Raw genomic sequence first — 16,068 nt, 5'->3', positions numbered from 1 at the left:
ATATATATAACTTAAACCTTTTATAAATGCCCTAAATGTTCTCTCATACTATTACTAAAAACTAGAATATCATCTACATAAACTACTATAAAATTCTTATAATTCCCAAAATTATGATCCATTTTTCTTTGAAAAATTGGGGGTGCTGTCTTTAGTCCGAATGTCATGACTAACCATTCAAAATGTCCTTGAGGACATGTAAAAGCTGTCAATTCTATGTTGTCTTCATGTATGTTAATTTGTTAGTACCCAGATTTTCAGTCGAATTTACTGAATACTTTTCTTCCTTGAATTCTATTTATTAGTTATGTTTTATCTGGTAGCTTATATCCATCCATAATTGTATTATCATTAAATCTCTTGTAATTTATTACCATTCTTATATATATATATATATATATATATATATAAATATATATATATATATATATATATATTATAGTTTAGAAGTCGTAGATGAATGCCGGTTGGCTTTGAAGAATTTCTTGTGTAAACGTTAGGTTTAATTGTATTGTTTTAATATCTTTATTATCTTATTATTTTATTATTTTATTATTTTATTTTAGTGTCTAGATGCTAGAAGGATGTAGGTCGGTTTTGAATTTTTTTTAGGTAAAAGTTAGGTTTAATTGTATTATCATAATATCTCTATTAGTTTGTTATTTTGTGGTAGTTTACAGTTCGTAGATGAATTTTGATTGACTTTGAGAATTTTTCATGTGTAAAATTTAAGTTTAATTGTATTATTTTGATATCACTTTTATCGTATTATTTTGTTGCAGTTTACTGGTGATAGATAAATGTTGGTCGGCTTTGAGAATTTTTTTTTTATGTAAAGGTTAGATTTAGTTGTATTATTTTGATATCATTATTATCGTATTATTCTGTTATCATTTACAGGTGGTAGATGAGTGTCGGACGACTTCGAGAAAATTTTTGTGTGTAAAGATTAAATTTAATTGTATTATTTTGATGTCTCTATCATTGTATTGTTTTGTTGTAATTTATAGATGGTAGATGAAAGACGATCGACTTTTAAAAATATTTTTGGTAAAGATTAGGTTTAATAAATAAATTCTCCATCTTTACATATTCAAAAATATTAAATTTAACTATTATATTTATCTTTATTATTTAAACAAATATATTATTTAGTGTAATATTAAAACTCATTAAAGTGTGGTACACGTGCAAGACGCGTACATCTAAACTAGTTATGTAAAATTATAAGAGGTGTATATTATATTCATATACATTATACAAATATTATACAAAAAAGTTGATTCTCCTATTTGAATTGACTTATTTTAAGTGTTTAAATTGCTTTTATACACTTCTATAATATTCGATTAAAATAAAAAAAATACTTTCAAACACTTTTTTTAATCAAATTTTTGTGGTTGTTAAGCTATTTTATTTATCAAAACCAAAGCCCAAACAAACGTCTGGACTTGGGCCAAAATAAAAAAATAAGGTAAATAATACAAAAGTGAATGGCCTAGCCACGTAAACAATGACCTGTTTGAGTATATTAAAAATAAACTGCTCCAGTACTCAATCATCAGTAGTTGACTTTCCAAATTCTTCAAAAATCCCAAAATGCATCCTCTCAGGTGCCATCTGATCTTGTAATTCTGTCGTCTCCTTTGGGTTATCCGTGATGTTCCACCTCTTCGATCAACAATGCTTCCTACACAAGAAACTTCATTACTTGAAGGTAAAATCTTTAGCTTTGTCTTCATTAATCTGTGTGTTAGCTCTATTTTGACTGTTTTTTCGCTTAGGTGTTTGGTGTTTGACCACTGAATTGTGGAGTATTAGGAGTGTATCTACCGGGCTCAGCTCCCTTACCTGTAATACCTCATAAACCATACTTACTCCTTTTCTTATGTTGCTTCCTTGTAACCCATCTCTTTTTACGATTTTGCAGCTGATGGAAAAATTTCCATTGTCGCAGGGTAAGGCTTGAGGTTGACCTCTTTGCTTTATGGCTAAGTCTGAACACCGGTTTTCTTTCTTTTTGGTGAAAATTTGTGTATGTAAACATAGCTTAGATAAACTAGTTTAGCAGCTTTTATGCCTGTGTAGATCCAGCATATATTTGTGATTCTACTTCTGTAGCTTTGCTATTTCCTTACTTTTTTTCTGTGCATGTGACTCCTGGGAATGTTTATGCTTATTATGGATGGATTTTCCTTTTGCTTATCCTTATTGTTGGTATCTTCCACTTATCAGCATTTAGGATCTTTCTTCCTCTTAATGGTAACTCTGTGAAATTGTGAAACTGTTTGCTGCTGCTTAACTCTTAGGCATAATTAGCAAGATAATCTGCTAATTGATTTCCTTCCCTAAAAATGTGTTGCATTTTGATGTTTTGCCCCAACACTTCCTTCTTAATCTCCTCAACAGTCTCCACAATCTCCCAAGGAACTTTCCGTACTTTCATTAAAAATTTAGGCATAGACAAAGAGCCTGTTTCAATAACTTTCTCTTGAACATTCCATTTAGATAGACATTTTTCTGCCTCCAGAATGGCCTTTGCTTCTGCTTCCATGTTAGTTGCTTGTCATATTACTCCAGCCTCAGGATGAATTAAATCCCCTTGATGATCACGTAAACAGAAACCATATGAACTAAGACCAAAATTGCCTTTGCTAGCTCCATCTGTGTTACACTTTATTCCTCCTACTATTGGCATCTCCCACTTGACCACATAATAATGTAACTTAAGCTTATGTAACACCCCAAGACGACCCCTGGACGTTACATGGTGCTTAGGACTACAAGTGATCCCAATCTAACCCTTATACTAGCATAACTCGTGAGCAACTAATTTAAATACATTAAACTGGAAATAATAAGCGGGCGAAATGTATTTAGCTAAACATCTTCAAAACAAAACCATTAAAATAATTACAACTCTGGTTATATGTAACGCCCCGAAATCTCATCCCGAAATGTCACACGGTGCTTAAGGCTACAAGTAGTCCCAAGCTAACCCTTTGAGCCTGTTACTACTTCTATCTCTTACTTTAGGATGACTAACCAAACAAAAAATGTTATATTATATCAAAATAGAACTGAAATCATTGAAAACAAATGTCTGTTTATCAAATACTAGAAATCTGGAACAAAACTTCAACTGACAGTCTGACAAACCTTTACTTACTAAGAACTAGAGAGTCATTGGGACAAACCCCCAATTGAGTCAACTGGATTGAAAAGAAATAATCAACTACTATAAATACTGAAAACAACGGATTAGGTCCTTGAATCATGAGGACTCACCAACTGCTGATGTGTAGATAAAGGTACTCGAAGATCACTGTCACTGCTGAGACTGAGCACCTGAACCTATATTATGAGACAATGTAGCACACAGACGTATATGTGGATCAGTACTTTGAGGATGTACTGAGTATATGGAGGTGTATGCTACTTAAAACAACAATATCATCAATCTTTATAAAAATCATGCATGCTGATATAACTGACTCACATAGCTTGAATAATCTCAAAAAATGTATATCTCGTAAATTATGAATAATGGAACGCATAGTATAAATCTCGTTAGTCAATATACTATTTCTAAAATCTGTAGTTCTATTCCCTTCTCAAAACATATAAACTAAGTGGTAAAGTGCTCACCTCTGTATCTGAGAGCTAAGACTGTAATTTTAAAACTGAAATCTAAAGTAAAACATTAATTGAATAAGGTTGTGAGCCTTTTACACTTAGTATCTAAAAATCTTTACTGACCAGGATATCTTTCAAAGCTTTAGGGAAAATAACTCATCTCAAAGAACATACTTTACTTTAGAAACTGATTATTTACTCTTACTAGCAAGGAGGTTCTCTTAACCAACATACACCATGCGAGCTACATGGAGTCCAACGTTTTGTACTCCTAAGGAAGAAACCTCATGTTTGGAAAAGGCGTCATACTTTTTTCAGGGTGTATAACTCAACTTAGTGATCACTATCTCTGCCTCGGGCCCATAAATCTCAATCCTACGGTGGCACGTAGTTCTGGGGTATGAAATCATAGTAACTTACCTAACTCAATTCTAAATACTACTCCCTTTTAACTAGCTACACTCATCTCATGGAAATCCATATTTAATAATCTCATGGTTTATAATGAAACCAACTACAAAATGTGTAATCTCATTTAACGAAGTGGATTTCAAAGCTACTATGACCATCATGACCAAAACTTTCTCAAAAATCTCAAAATACTCAAATCATGGGTGCTTATAGCACCAAAGTTCTTAAAATTACAATCTCAAGTAGGGTTTAATGAACCATAATTCAATCTCAGGTTAAGACGTATCAAAATTCATACTCGATATCATAAAGACTCATAAATCATATAGAAATCTAGAAATTTTCAGCAATATGCATTATAATCTCAACATACTCATGTACTTCAATTTCTAAAACATTGAAACCATTATAATCTGAAGAAATAATAACATAGGGTATAACCCATACTTCAATTTCATAAAAAAATATGTAAAACCATATATCTTTGTAATTAAAACAACTTTTGGGCACAAGGATGAAAGGTGTGTCCTTGTTCAAACCTCACATACCTTAGATTATGAATTTAGATGAACAAGCTTGCTTGAGACTCTTTTTCGTACTCTTGAGTGAGGGTTCGTGAAGATTTTGACTTGGGAACCTTGATTCTTAAATTAATTTGCAAAAACTATGGTGAAATCTTGGAGAAGGAATTGGGTCTTGCTCTTGAGGGTTAATCTTGAGAGAAAACTCTAGTTCTTAATGCTTTGGATGAATCCGAAGTTCTATGCTTCATTTTGATATATCTAGATGTTAAAAAGGGTGGAAAAAAAACAAAAAGCCCTTTTAAAAATGGTTTTAAAATGCTGAATGGGATCTGCGACAACTCGTGTGATGGTCCGTTGCTGGCTAGACGGTCCATCGGTCTGACCGTCGCACCTGGGCCAGAGTAGAGACTTACTGCCTTAGTTGCGACGTCTTGGGCAACAATCCATCGCTAGCTCGACGGTCCGTCGGCCTGACCGTCGCACTTGGCCAGTGAATGGGTTTACTACCCCACTTGCGACGGCCGGAGCGATGGTCCGTCACTTGCGCGACGGTTGCATGACAGTCTGTCAGCCTGCCTGTCGCTCCTGGGCTGTTTGAACAGTTCTCTGTAAAACATCCATAACTTTTTACTTCGATATCGAATTTAGGGAAAATTGGTATCGTTGGAAAGCTAATTCAATTTTCTCCATGATAAAAAGTCAAAATTAGGAAAACTCTATATGATTTAAACACTACTCACTTTGAAAGTCATTCCTTAATCTTATACAGATACAATTTAGGCTTAAGGAAAGTTGGGGTATTACATTATACAAAAAAAGTCTGAAATAAAATACATCAACTCTACTGACTGTCTATGAAGCCTCTACTAATACTGACTATAAGTAGCCAGGACATGACTCCCAGTTATCCTAAATCAATACGACTGAATAAAGAAAACAGGATGCTACTCGAACTATGATTGACTCGATCCCTCGAATCAAAAGGACTCATTACCTACTGACTGAAAGCTGCATACTGTCTGATTATGATGTGTGAGTATAATACCCCCAAAAATCTAAACTAATGTTAGGGCTATGCTTCAAGTTTGTGAGAAATAAATTATTGTGCTTTGGTAGTTTTATTATCGAGTTTGATGTGTAGTAAGGCCTTAAATACATCCTAGCTATTAGATGAATCAAAATATCCCTTACCGATTGAGTTCTTGAGAAAGATGTTTCTATAGTCAACTTCAAAAGAGCATATCTTTCTTTTTACTAAGAATTTTTGAGCTCATGACCCACGAACAGATATATAATTGAATTAACTTTCCAATGATACCAATTTCGCCTAAATCCAATAATAGAGTGAAAAGTTATAGCATTTTTTGTGTGAGGCAGTGGGCTGCCGCGATTACACCACTCGATGGTGCAATAGCGGTGAAGCCAATACCGCTCAGCAGTAAACCTTCAAATCGGAGTCGTCCTAAGGCAGTTGGTCACTGCTATTAGCCCGATCAGTGGTTCTATAGAGGTGGGACCAATACCACTCAGCGGTAAGCCTCAAAATCGGGATTTTTAATGCCCAGGGACCGTTTGGTCTTTTCCCATAGCTCCAAATCCGTACAAACACGGGATTTAAGTCCTAATAGAGCCTTATTTGCTCATTATTTCACCAATTACTCAAATTAAGGTAGCCCTTTTTCAAGAACAAAAACCCTAGCCTCCACAAATCAAGAACAAATCTCAAGAATTCACCATCAACTCTCACGAATTCATCAACCTAGGTATGTTAAATGTTCATCCATGGGTTCCTTTGACCCTTGGAGTCCAAGTATCCAATTTTAAATTCAAAGTTGTGATCTTTACAAGTTATTGTGATTTTAAATTGTGATTTTAACCATGAACTCCCATGAATTGTAATTCTATGACATGTTTACATGAAATTGTTGTTGTTATCAAACCCCACATATTTTAATGTTGTTATTCATTGATTTAAATCATATTAGTGTTGTGGAGGTTGAATTCATGCTATTACTACAAGCTTTAAACTATGCCCATGCTTAACTTGAATAAGGTATATTAAGTGTTTGATAAAATGCCTATAAGAATGGATTTTGAATAAATGTTTCTATGTTATGTCCCCAAAGCTTAGTACTATTTTACTGTTATTGCTATCAAGTTCTGGGGATTATGAATACCTACAAACTTAGTTGTTTAATTAGTCTCAGTATCTTCAAAATAGTTTCAGAATATATTATGAGCATTATCGGTTCAGTTAGTCATCATAATCAGTTAAACTTAGATCAGTTCAGAATTCACCGTCCTTCAGTTGGGAGTAAGATTTAGCACCAAGCGAATGCATGGATGACGACTTCCCCGCCAGTTAGGCAGAGTCGTTAGTAGTAGTCCCTGTATTCCAAAATTGCGTAGCCAGCATAGGATGAGTAGTCACCCATCAAATTAGGCTTGACTACCTCCAAGAGGTCACCCGTCAGATTAGGCTTGACTCCGCTCAGGTGTCACCCATCAGTTTAGGCTTGACATCCTGATTTTTCAGTAGCTTGTGGATCCACATAGCCATTTTTAGTACCCGTGGCACAGTATTAACACCCTTTTAACTGGGGTTAAAGGTTGAAACCCAATCAGTTCAGAGCGGGGCATGTTGGTTAGATGATACCTCCCACAGTCTCAGTCCAGAAATCAACTCAGTAATTTAGCTTCAGTTTTGTTTGACCATAGCATGAAGATATCAGATATTCATTCATCAGATTTTAGTAACTCAACTTACAAATTATATTCAGAACATGTTTTATGCTTGGTCATCTACACTCAATATTTACAGATTTCATAAACACTCAGTATTTACAGATTTTATGCACACTCAGTATTTACAGATTTCATGCACACTCAGTACTTATAGATTCCATGCACACTCAGTACTTATAGATTCCATGCATTTTTATTTATAACTTCCTGCTATTCAGTCAGTAATTATTCATGCACATGAAACCATGCCATATCAACCTACCTCATTTAGCATACCAGTACATTCAAAGTACTGATCGCATACTCTTTTCTTGCGCTATGATGTATCATATCATTGGTTCATATGCTCAGTTCCCAGATCGCGCATAGACTTTCTAGATTATCAACCGTAGCAGTGGTGAGTCCTCATATTTCGAGGAAAGATTATTTATTTTCATGCTTTCAGTTTAGTAGTCAAATGAAGTTAGTTGGGGCCTGTCCCATCAACGCTTATTCAGTCAGTAGAGGCTTTTCAGACTAGTACAGACTGTTAGTCAGTTTTCAGATTTCAGTTGTCATGATCAGTATTATTAGTTTTTTCTTATAGACTTATCAGATTTATGATTTAAAACCTTATGGTATTCCTTAGTTTTTTTCTGCATATGATCTTTTAATATCAGTTTTTCTCAGTGCTCACAGCAGGTACCAGCTCATGGGTTAGCTTGTGGTCCCTCGGGACTGTAAGCACCCTGTGACGCCTATGGTGTACTCTCGGGGCATTACAGTGGGCTACAACTGGTTCCTATATTATGAGATAATGTAGCACATAGACATATATGTGGATCAGTACTTCTGAAATGTACTGAGTATGTGGGGTGAATGCATAAGTAAAATAATAACTCAAGATGCTCATAGACTTTCAAATAATGCATGCTAAGTGTAAGTGACTCACCTTGGGCTTGAATAAAACTGAAAGCTGAAATCTCATAGATAATAACTTATGTAAAATAATATTTGAATAAGACTGTGAGTCTTTACACTTAGTTTCTAAAATCTTTACTTTTAATATTTCTTGTGGGAGGTTGTTCTAACTGACATAAACCATGTGAGCTATCATGGAGTCCAATATCTCACACCCACATTAGGGAGGGCTGTTCTACCCTTGCAGTCAGAAAAGAACCTAAACTAGAGTGATCACAATACTGAACCCACCATGGGTATTAAAATCTTACGGTGGCATGTAGTTCTGGGGCATGAGATCTTGGAATCACACCCAACTCGATGCTAAATACTATTCCCATATTACTTTATGCTCTCTCTTTAGGAAGTCCACCTCAAAATAACATAAGGGTTTATAATGAAAACCAGTTATGCATCTCTTTGCTCTAAATTATGATCAAAATAAATAAATTGGATTCCATCTCTTAGCTGAGGATCAAAAGATCTATCTTTCTTTAAATGTTGGTATAAAACCATCAAATAAAAGTTAAGAGCATGATCTTCTTGAAATCTCAATACTTAATCTTAGGGCTTAAAATCCATGCTTTAAACTCAAGTCAATTCATAACAAAACTTCATGCTCAATAACAATATTGAAATACTTCAACAATATCAAGTCAAGATAGTGCAATCTTATGCATAATAGAAATCTCATAAGTTAAAACTTAAACGCAAGCACTTCTTGATAAACTTAAAACTTTAAATCTTATGGTGATCACATGCTTCAAGAATATAGAAACTTGGGTATGAACCCTACTTCAAAACAAGTAAATAAATTCTCAAAATTATGTAATTTGGGCATAAGGGTGAAAGAATACCCTTGTTCATAACCCCACATACCTTAATTGACTTGACTTGGTGGATAAATCTTGACTTTGAAAGCCTTGGAGATGATCTTGAAAGATTTTCTTGAAATTTTTGGATTAGAGAACTTAGATTCTTGTTTTTCTTGAGGAAAGACTTGAATTACTTGTTCTTGGGAAGAAACCCTAATCTTATTATTCTTGAGGGTGAAGAGGATTAATGACATCTAAAACTGATAAGTGATGGCTAATAACGCATAATGAAGCTTTAAGTCGTGGGAGGGATAGGGTTTGAGGTGAGGAAAAGATCAAAGTACCCCTATAAAACTTAATTAAAATTGCAGAAATTTTCAGTTGATAACTTAGTTGATAGCTTATCAACTAGTTGATAGCTTATCAACTAAGTCGTCAACCCATAGATGGACTTGGACCCTTGCTATTTAAGGGTGACAACTTAGTTGATAGCTCGTCACTTAGTTGATGTCTTATCACCTCAAGTCGTCACTTTGTAGCTGGAGTTGATCATATTCTAGTTAAGGCTGATGACCTGGTTGATAGTTCATCACTTAGTTGATGGCTTATCACCTCAAGTTGTCACCTTGTTGACAAAAGGACATGCTGAGGAAAAATGATCCTAACTTTTCACTTCGATATCGGAGTAAGGTGAATAAAGATGAATTGGAAAGCTGACTCTAAGATCTTTCATTTGATATATAGTAGGCCACGTGAATTGATATATTCTGGGAGATACACTCGTTTAAAGTTGACCCTTGTAGGATCGAATAAAAAAATTTAATCGATAAAAGTGTTCTTGACTCGACTTTGCTCTAAGTGCTTTCAATGAATATTTTTCACCTTGTAAGCACTGTTCTTACTAGGATAATGATCATGAAATATGTATTCAAATCTAAATCATGGGATTGGAGTTTATTGACGTAGGAACAATGATTTAAATTCTAGTATGAAAATATGGGGTGTTACGTTATCTCCCCCTTGGAATCATTCGTCCCTGAATGATACTGACTTGGCTAAAATACTATTGAAAGACTGAGATGAGGTATGGAACACTTACAAGCTGAATCTTGACTTAATATCTAAATCTGCAACTGATGCATGGTGCATGAACTGAGCTAAATTCGTAATTTGCATGAATGCGAACATTTTAACTCATGGAATGGCCTTACTCGTGACACTTTGGGTAATAAGACTAAATGGAAAGTTGGAAATCTATAGGAGCTTATCTCCTTGATTGCTAAACTAGATTGCGGACTATATGTACTGGACCATACTGACTGCTCATACTCAAATGGAGTATTTCTTCAACACTTTTCTAAGAAATTCTAATAATATTAGGGAGTAAAGAATTTCGGGCATGATCTGAACAAGACATCTGTATAATGAATCAGAACATTGATACAACTCTATAGCATGGAACATAGCCATATAAATCATAAGTTAGGATAGAATTAATAGGCCTTAGACAATGCAACTTCTTACTTTCAAGCTTAGCAACACTTCTCAAATACTCCCTCAATTATACTATTCCCCTTACATACCATACTTATTTGATTCAACTTATAATTCTCACATGGGCATTGATAAATCTATCTACTAAAGTCTAAACTAAACTAAATCCTCTCACCATGATCAAGCCTAACTCAAAATCACAAGGAAAGACACTCCACACCATAATACTAATGTAAACCACATGATTCAATCTTCTATGTCTCTTTTAGAGCTCACACCCTAAGCATAACATGCCTTACCACTTCAATGACTAACTCTGAACTCTTACTATGGATTCACTAGCGCATATTGTATTCATCCACTGATGTCCCAACATGGCATTCAAGCCTATCATTATAACCACATATAAACTTAAAGGCAAACACCCATGAGGCATACTTCTCATATTCTCTAAACCTCAATCAATAACAACTTTCTTGCACTATTCTTAAGGAGACATACCTAGAATTCTCAACTAACTATGACATATACCAAAGATTTACCTCGAAATTCCTTCATCCTTTAGCCTTAAATAGAAAAAGCATAAATAATCTTTCTTAATGAGGGTAATCAACTCTCTCTTATCTAAACAATTGCTTATCCATTATCATCACCATTATCTTAACATAAGAAGAGGTCTTTGAAGGGCTAACACATAAGGACCTGAAGGACAAAAGAATACTATACATAACTTTGACACTTAACCAAGGCCTGAGGAATAGAACGTCCAAGGCATGGATTCATTAAAAAGATCTAAACTGAGGACATACATGATATAATGCAAATTTCACTAGTATCATGAGTTCTGAGAACTGATCATACTCTGAAACATGAGTTCATACTTATCATAAGCTATTCAACGTAAGAATGGAGTTCATAGATTTATAATGGATGACTCGAATCATAGAGTGAAGCTATTACTTACTTACCCGAAGCTGAGAATGAACTTGAATACGCATGAAGTGTATAAGCATTGGCCTTTGGCATGGATCTATCACACAAGACATGAATATGGTGTAATAATGACTAAAATCCAAGGTATACTCTAAAGTAAGGAGGGATCACTATCTCATCACAACTCTTATCAACATATATCATAATCAAATTCTCAAAACTTGATTTGGCTTTGCACTCTACCATCTCCCCCTTAGATCAATGCTGGCGTTTTAAGCTTATAGGTCTACTCCATATCCTCGAGACTAAGCCATAACTTCTTTGCTCTAACGGTCTACACATGAATGCTCACTTACCTGAATAAACTATATCTAGACAATACTAACTTTATTCTGGTTAAGGCTGACGACTAGGTTGATAGCTCGTCACTTAGTTGATGACTTATCACCTCAAGTCATCACTTTGTAGCTGAGGTTGATTATATTCTAGTTAAGGCTGACGGTTTGGTTGATAGGTCGTCACTTAGTTGACAGCTTATCTCCTCAAGTTGTCACCTTGTTGACAGATGGACGTACTGAGGAAAAATGATTATAACTTTCCACTCTGCTATTGGATTAAGGTGAAACTAGATGCGTTGGAAAGCTGACTTTAAGATATTTCATTTGATATATAGTAGGACACATGAATAGATATATTCTGGGAGATACACTTATTTAAGTTGACCCTTGTAGGATCGAATACAAAAACTCAATCGATAAAAGTGTTCTTAACTCGACTTTGATCTAAGTGCTTCCTATGAATATTTTTCAACTTGTAAGTACTATTCTCACTAGGATAATGATCCGATATCGGATTAAGGTGAAAACAGATGCATTGGAAAGCTAACTCTAAGATCTTTTATTTGATATATAGTAGGACATATGAATCAATATATTCTGGGAGATACACTCGTTTAAAGTTGACCCTTGTAGGATCAAATACAAAAACTCAATCGATAAAAGTGTTCTCAACTCGACTTTGCTCTAAGTGCTTCCTATGAATATTTTTTACCTCATAAGCACTATTCTCACTAAGATAATGATTATGACACATGTATTCAAATATAAATCATGGTATTGGAGTTTATAGACGTAGGAACTCCGGTTTAAATTTTAGCACGAAAATACGGGGTGTTACAGCTTATATCTCCCAAGTGTGATAACTATATCTATCCAATTATTACTCTTCACTTTCACCCAAGGATACAAGCTTTTCAACAACTGATATACAATAATTTATACATGTTGTATCAGTTGTTCAAAACTGGCATCCACTCCATGTTTTCTATTGTTCCTTCTTTTCCATAATTCCCATAATATCACAGCTGGAATCACCTTATGCATATTCTATAATTTACTATTGGTTCCAGAATTTCACTATCTTTTGACTAATTGTTGCAAGTTTAAGCCTTCTATGTCCAAACCTGCACATATAGCAAAATGTTTCCAAAACCTTTCAGCTATGGGAGCTGTTAGAAAAAGGTGATTCATTATTTCCTGTTTACTCGTATCAGAACACCAGTATCTTGACACCAAATTTATTCTCATTCTCTATAGGTTATCATCTGTAGCAATTCTGCTTTTCCAAGACCTCCATCGAAAGAAATTTATCTTAAAAGGAATTTTTTTTGCCTACAGTAGCTTATAAATTTCAAGTTCTTCCTTCTTGCTCCTGATCATCTCCCATTCTGATTTAACATTGAACCTTTCATTTAAATTCCCTGACCACCATGCTTTGTCATAATGTCCTTCTTCAGTTAGAGGTGTTATATTTGCACATATGTAATCTACCAATTCTGCTGAAATATACTGCTCCAATTTCTCCCTATCCCAAGATCCATCTTTCACAAACTCTCTAACCTCTATTTCCTCTTCTCCTTGATCCTCTATTTTAACAAAACATAAAGCACCTAATTTTTTCTAATTATCAAACCAGAAACTGACTGTCCCTGCTTTAATTTTCCACCGGATATTGTGCTCCACTTCTTCCCTCATTTTGATCATTTTTTCTCCAAACATGAGAAGTCTCTACACCTTGTGCTAAAATTGGATGTCACTTCTTACAATACTTATACCACATAAATACACTCCATAGAGAATTAACTGATGTTCTAAAATTCCACCACAACTTAGCAAAAAGAGCATCAGCCACATGATGAACAACTCTAAAACTAATCATACCTTCATTTTTAGGTAGACACAATGATTCCCAAGCAATCCAATGTTTGTCTTTCACTCCACCAGTTCTACCCCAAATTTTTTTTGCCATTATCTTTTTTATTTGGTCAATCACCCCTCTAGGTGGATTCATAGTTGACATTAGAAAAATGGGTATTGACTATAGCACATGCATAATCAAGGTATATCTTCCTCCACAAGAAAGCATTTTATTCGCCCAAAGCAAAATTTTACCCATTATCTTCTATACCAAACCTTCAAAATGAGCTTTTTTCCCTACCATAGAAAATAGGATATCTAAGGTTGGTAAAAGGGAAACTGCCCTGCCCAATACCAGTTATCCTTTTTAACTTCTGCCCAACTACAATTGACACCTTCTCATGCAGATAAAGAAAACTCTTTGCTAAATTAACTAATTGTTGACACCTAATTTTTGCCCTCCATAACTAAGTTTAATCTCGAGTTTCTTTATTTTTTGAATAAAATTATGAAATTTATTTTATCCAAATAAAAAGATTTTCAAAGTATTTATCTGAGTAATTTTGCCATTTTAAGTAGCGATTATATATCATCGTGTTTAATTATATGAAATTATATAATTTTGTTACTTAAATATTTGTTTTATGGAATATCGGATTTTAATCAAAACTTATCTTGAAAATAAATTCAAATGTTCAAAATCTTGATTTAAGCATAATCGGTTCTTGAAAATAGTTTATTTAGAAAAATATTTGATTGATTTTTATTAAATCCAGAAGCTCAGAATTAAACAAGGTGTTAATTTGTATCAAATTTCAATTTAATTTGTCCCGTCTTTTAAAGTTGACCATAATTGGAATTGAATTGGTCACAATTGCAATGCAATTGGCCAAATAATATTGGGCGAAAAGTTAAATAGAATAGGCTAAACCCTAATGAAATTGAGGTTATTATTTAAATAACTCCCAAAACAGTCCAATCGTAATTTATTTCGGACCACTCAGTTCATTTCATAAGAAACTTCAGCCAACCCAAAGCTCCTATCTCTATTCAGGCCCAATAACCCATCTACCAGCCCAATTCCCATAACTAACCCAAAAGTCGACCCATTCCAACCTACATAATTCTTCTTCTCCATCATACGCACAACAATAATAACTTTCAGGTCTAGCGAACCTGACCCGAACCCACATAAAATAACAACCCAATCTTATCCGATTGGTAATTTGAAATTCAAAATTCGAATTTTGTACTACTTAGTAAAAATTCGTACAAAATCTAACTCATCTTTTTTGTCCTCTTATCTCAAATTCCAATTCTCTCATGAGTAATACCAAATTTGCCCCTTGATTTGGCTGATCCCATATCGATTGGGAATGCAAAGCAGACTCCCAATTCCTTCTATAAAAAGCTCTCTTTGGAGCAGAAACACTCAAGTCTTGAAGAGGGGGGGAAGGGGGAATATACTTTCAAGCAAAGAGTCATTTTTTTAGTTTTTTTTTTTCAAAAAGTAGTCGACTATTTTGAAGTTCTCAAAATTGCAGCAAAGCTTTTCGGTGGTGGTTGAGCTTCCGTCGTAGGCCCAAGTCCTTTTTGTTGCTCCAAAATAGGTGATACTTCATACCTTTTAGTTTTGGCATTCTCTTCTATTTTTTCCCATTGTTCTGTAGTCATAATAACATTTTATTCTTTTCGTGGTATTGTTAATAATGTGCTGGAATTATTCGCTATAAATGGCTATGATGGCCTTAGGATTTGTTTGTGATCGTTGTTATTCTACTTCACTGAATCAGTATTCACGTCGTAATTTTTGATGTGATTACTTTGAATATACTATCTCTTGATTGATGTTGTTGGTTATCTGTAAATTTAGCATGAATCAACATATATATCATCAAATTTCCGCCTTTCTTTTCTAGTTCACTACCTTGATTTAACGATTCCTATTGTGAGAGTTTAGGCCATTGTCCAATCTCAACTTGGTTTAATGAGGATTAAAAGAGTTTCTTTGTTTTGTTATTTATCATTTTAACTTCTAGTTTATGTCCAAATCTCGTAATTCATATTTAGTTCTGCTTGTGAAACCACTGTAGCATAAAAATTTATTAATTCCCAGTATGTCATGTTTATACTTGAACATTGTAGTTTGACTTACTATATTTTTAGCTAAATATCTCATTTTAATCTTGATGCTTTGTTTAATATGGTGCTTTTGGTTTGATTATTTTCCTTCTTTTTAATATTTGCTCTTAATGTAAGGTTATTGGTAGCTGGTTCGACAAGTCATAGGGTGATTTGTCCCTCTTAGGTGATATTTTGTTAATTAACCTGAGATTCCATCATATCTGGTTGTTTGGATTTATTCTTATGGTGTGC

General features: G+C 34.2%; 1 long non-coding RNA gene across 1 annotated transcript; it reads left to right on the top strand.

The window, feature by feature from the left end:
• The first annotated feature begins 1,525 nt into the window (after positions 1–1,525).
• On the top strand, positions 1,526–2,205 carry LOC107845051. The gene is made up of 3 exons (XR_001666690.2): positions 1,526–1,717; positions 1,785–1,853; positions 1,931–2,205. It is a non-coding gene; the product is annotated as an uncharacterized LOC107845051 (long non-coding RNA).
• The last annotated feature ends 13,863 nt before the right edge of the window (positions 2,206–16,068 follow it).

Source organism: Capsicum annuum, chromosome 4, assembly GCF_002878395.1.
Source record: "Capsicum annuum cultivar UCD-10X-F1 chromosome 4, UCD10Xv1.1, whole genome shotgun sequence".
NCBI lineage: Eukaryota > Viridiplantae > Streptophyta > Magnoliopsida > Solanales > Solanaceae > Capsicum > Capsicum annuum.
This window is presented reverse-complemented; position numbering and strand designations above follow the sequence as displayed.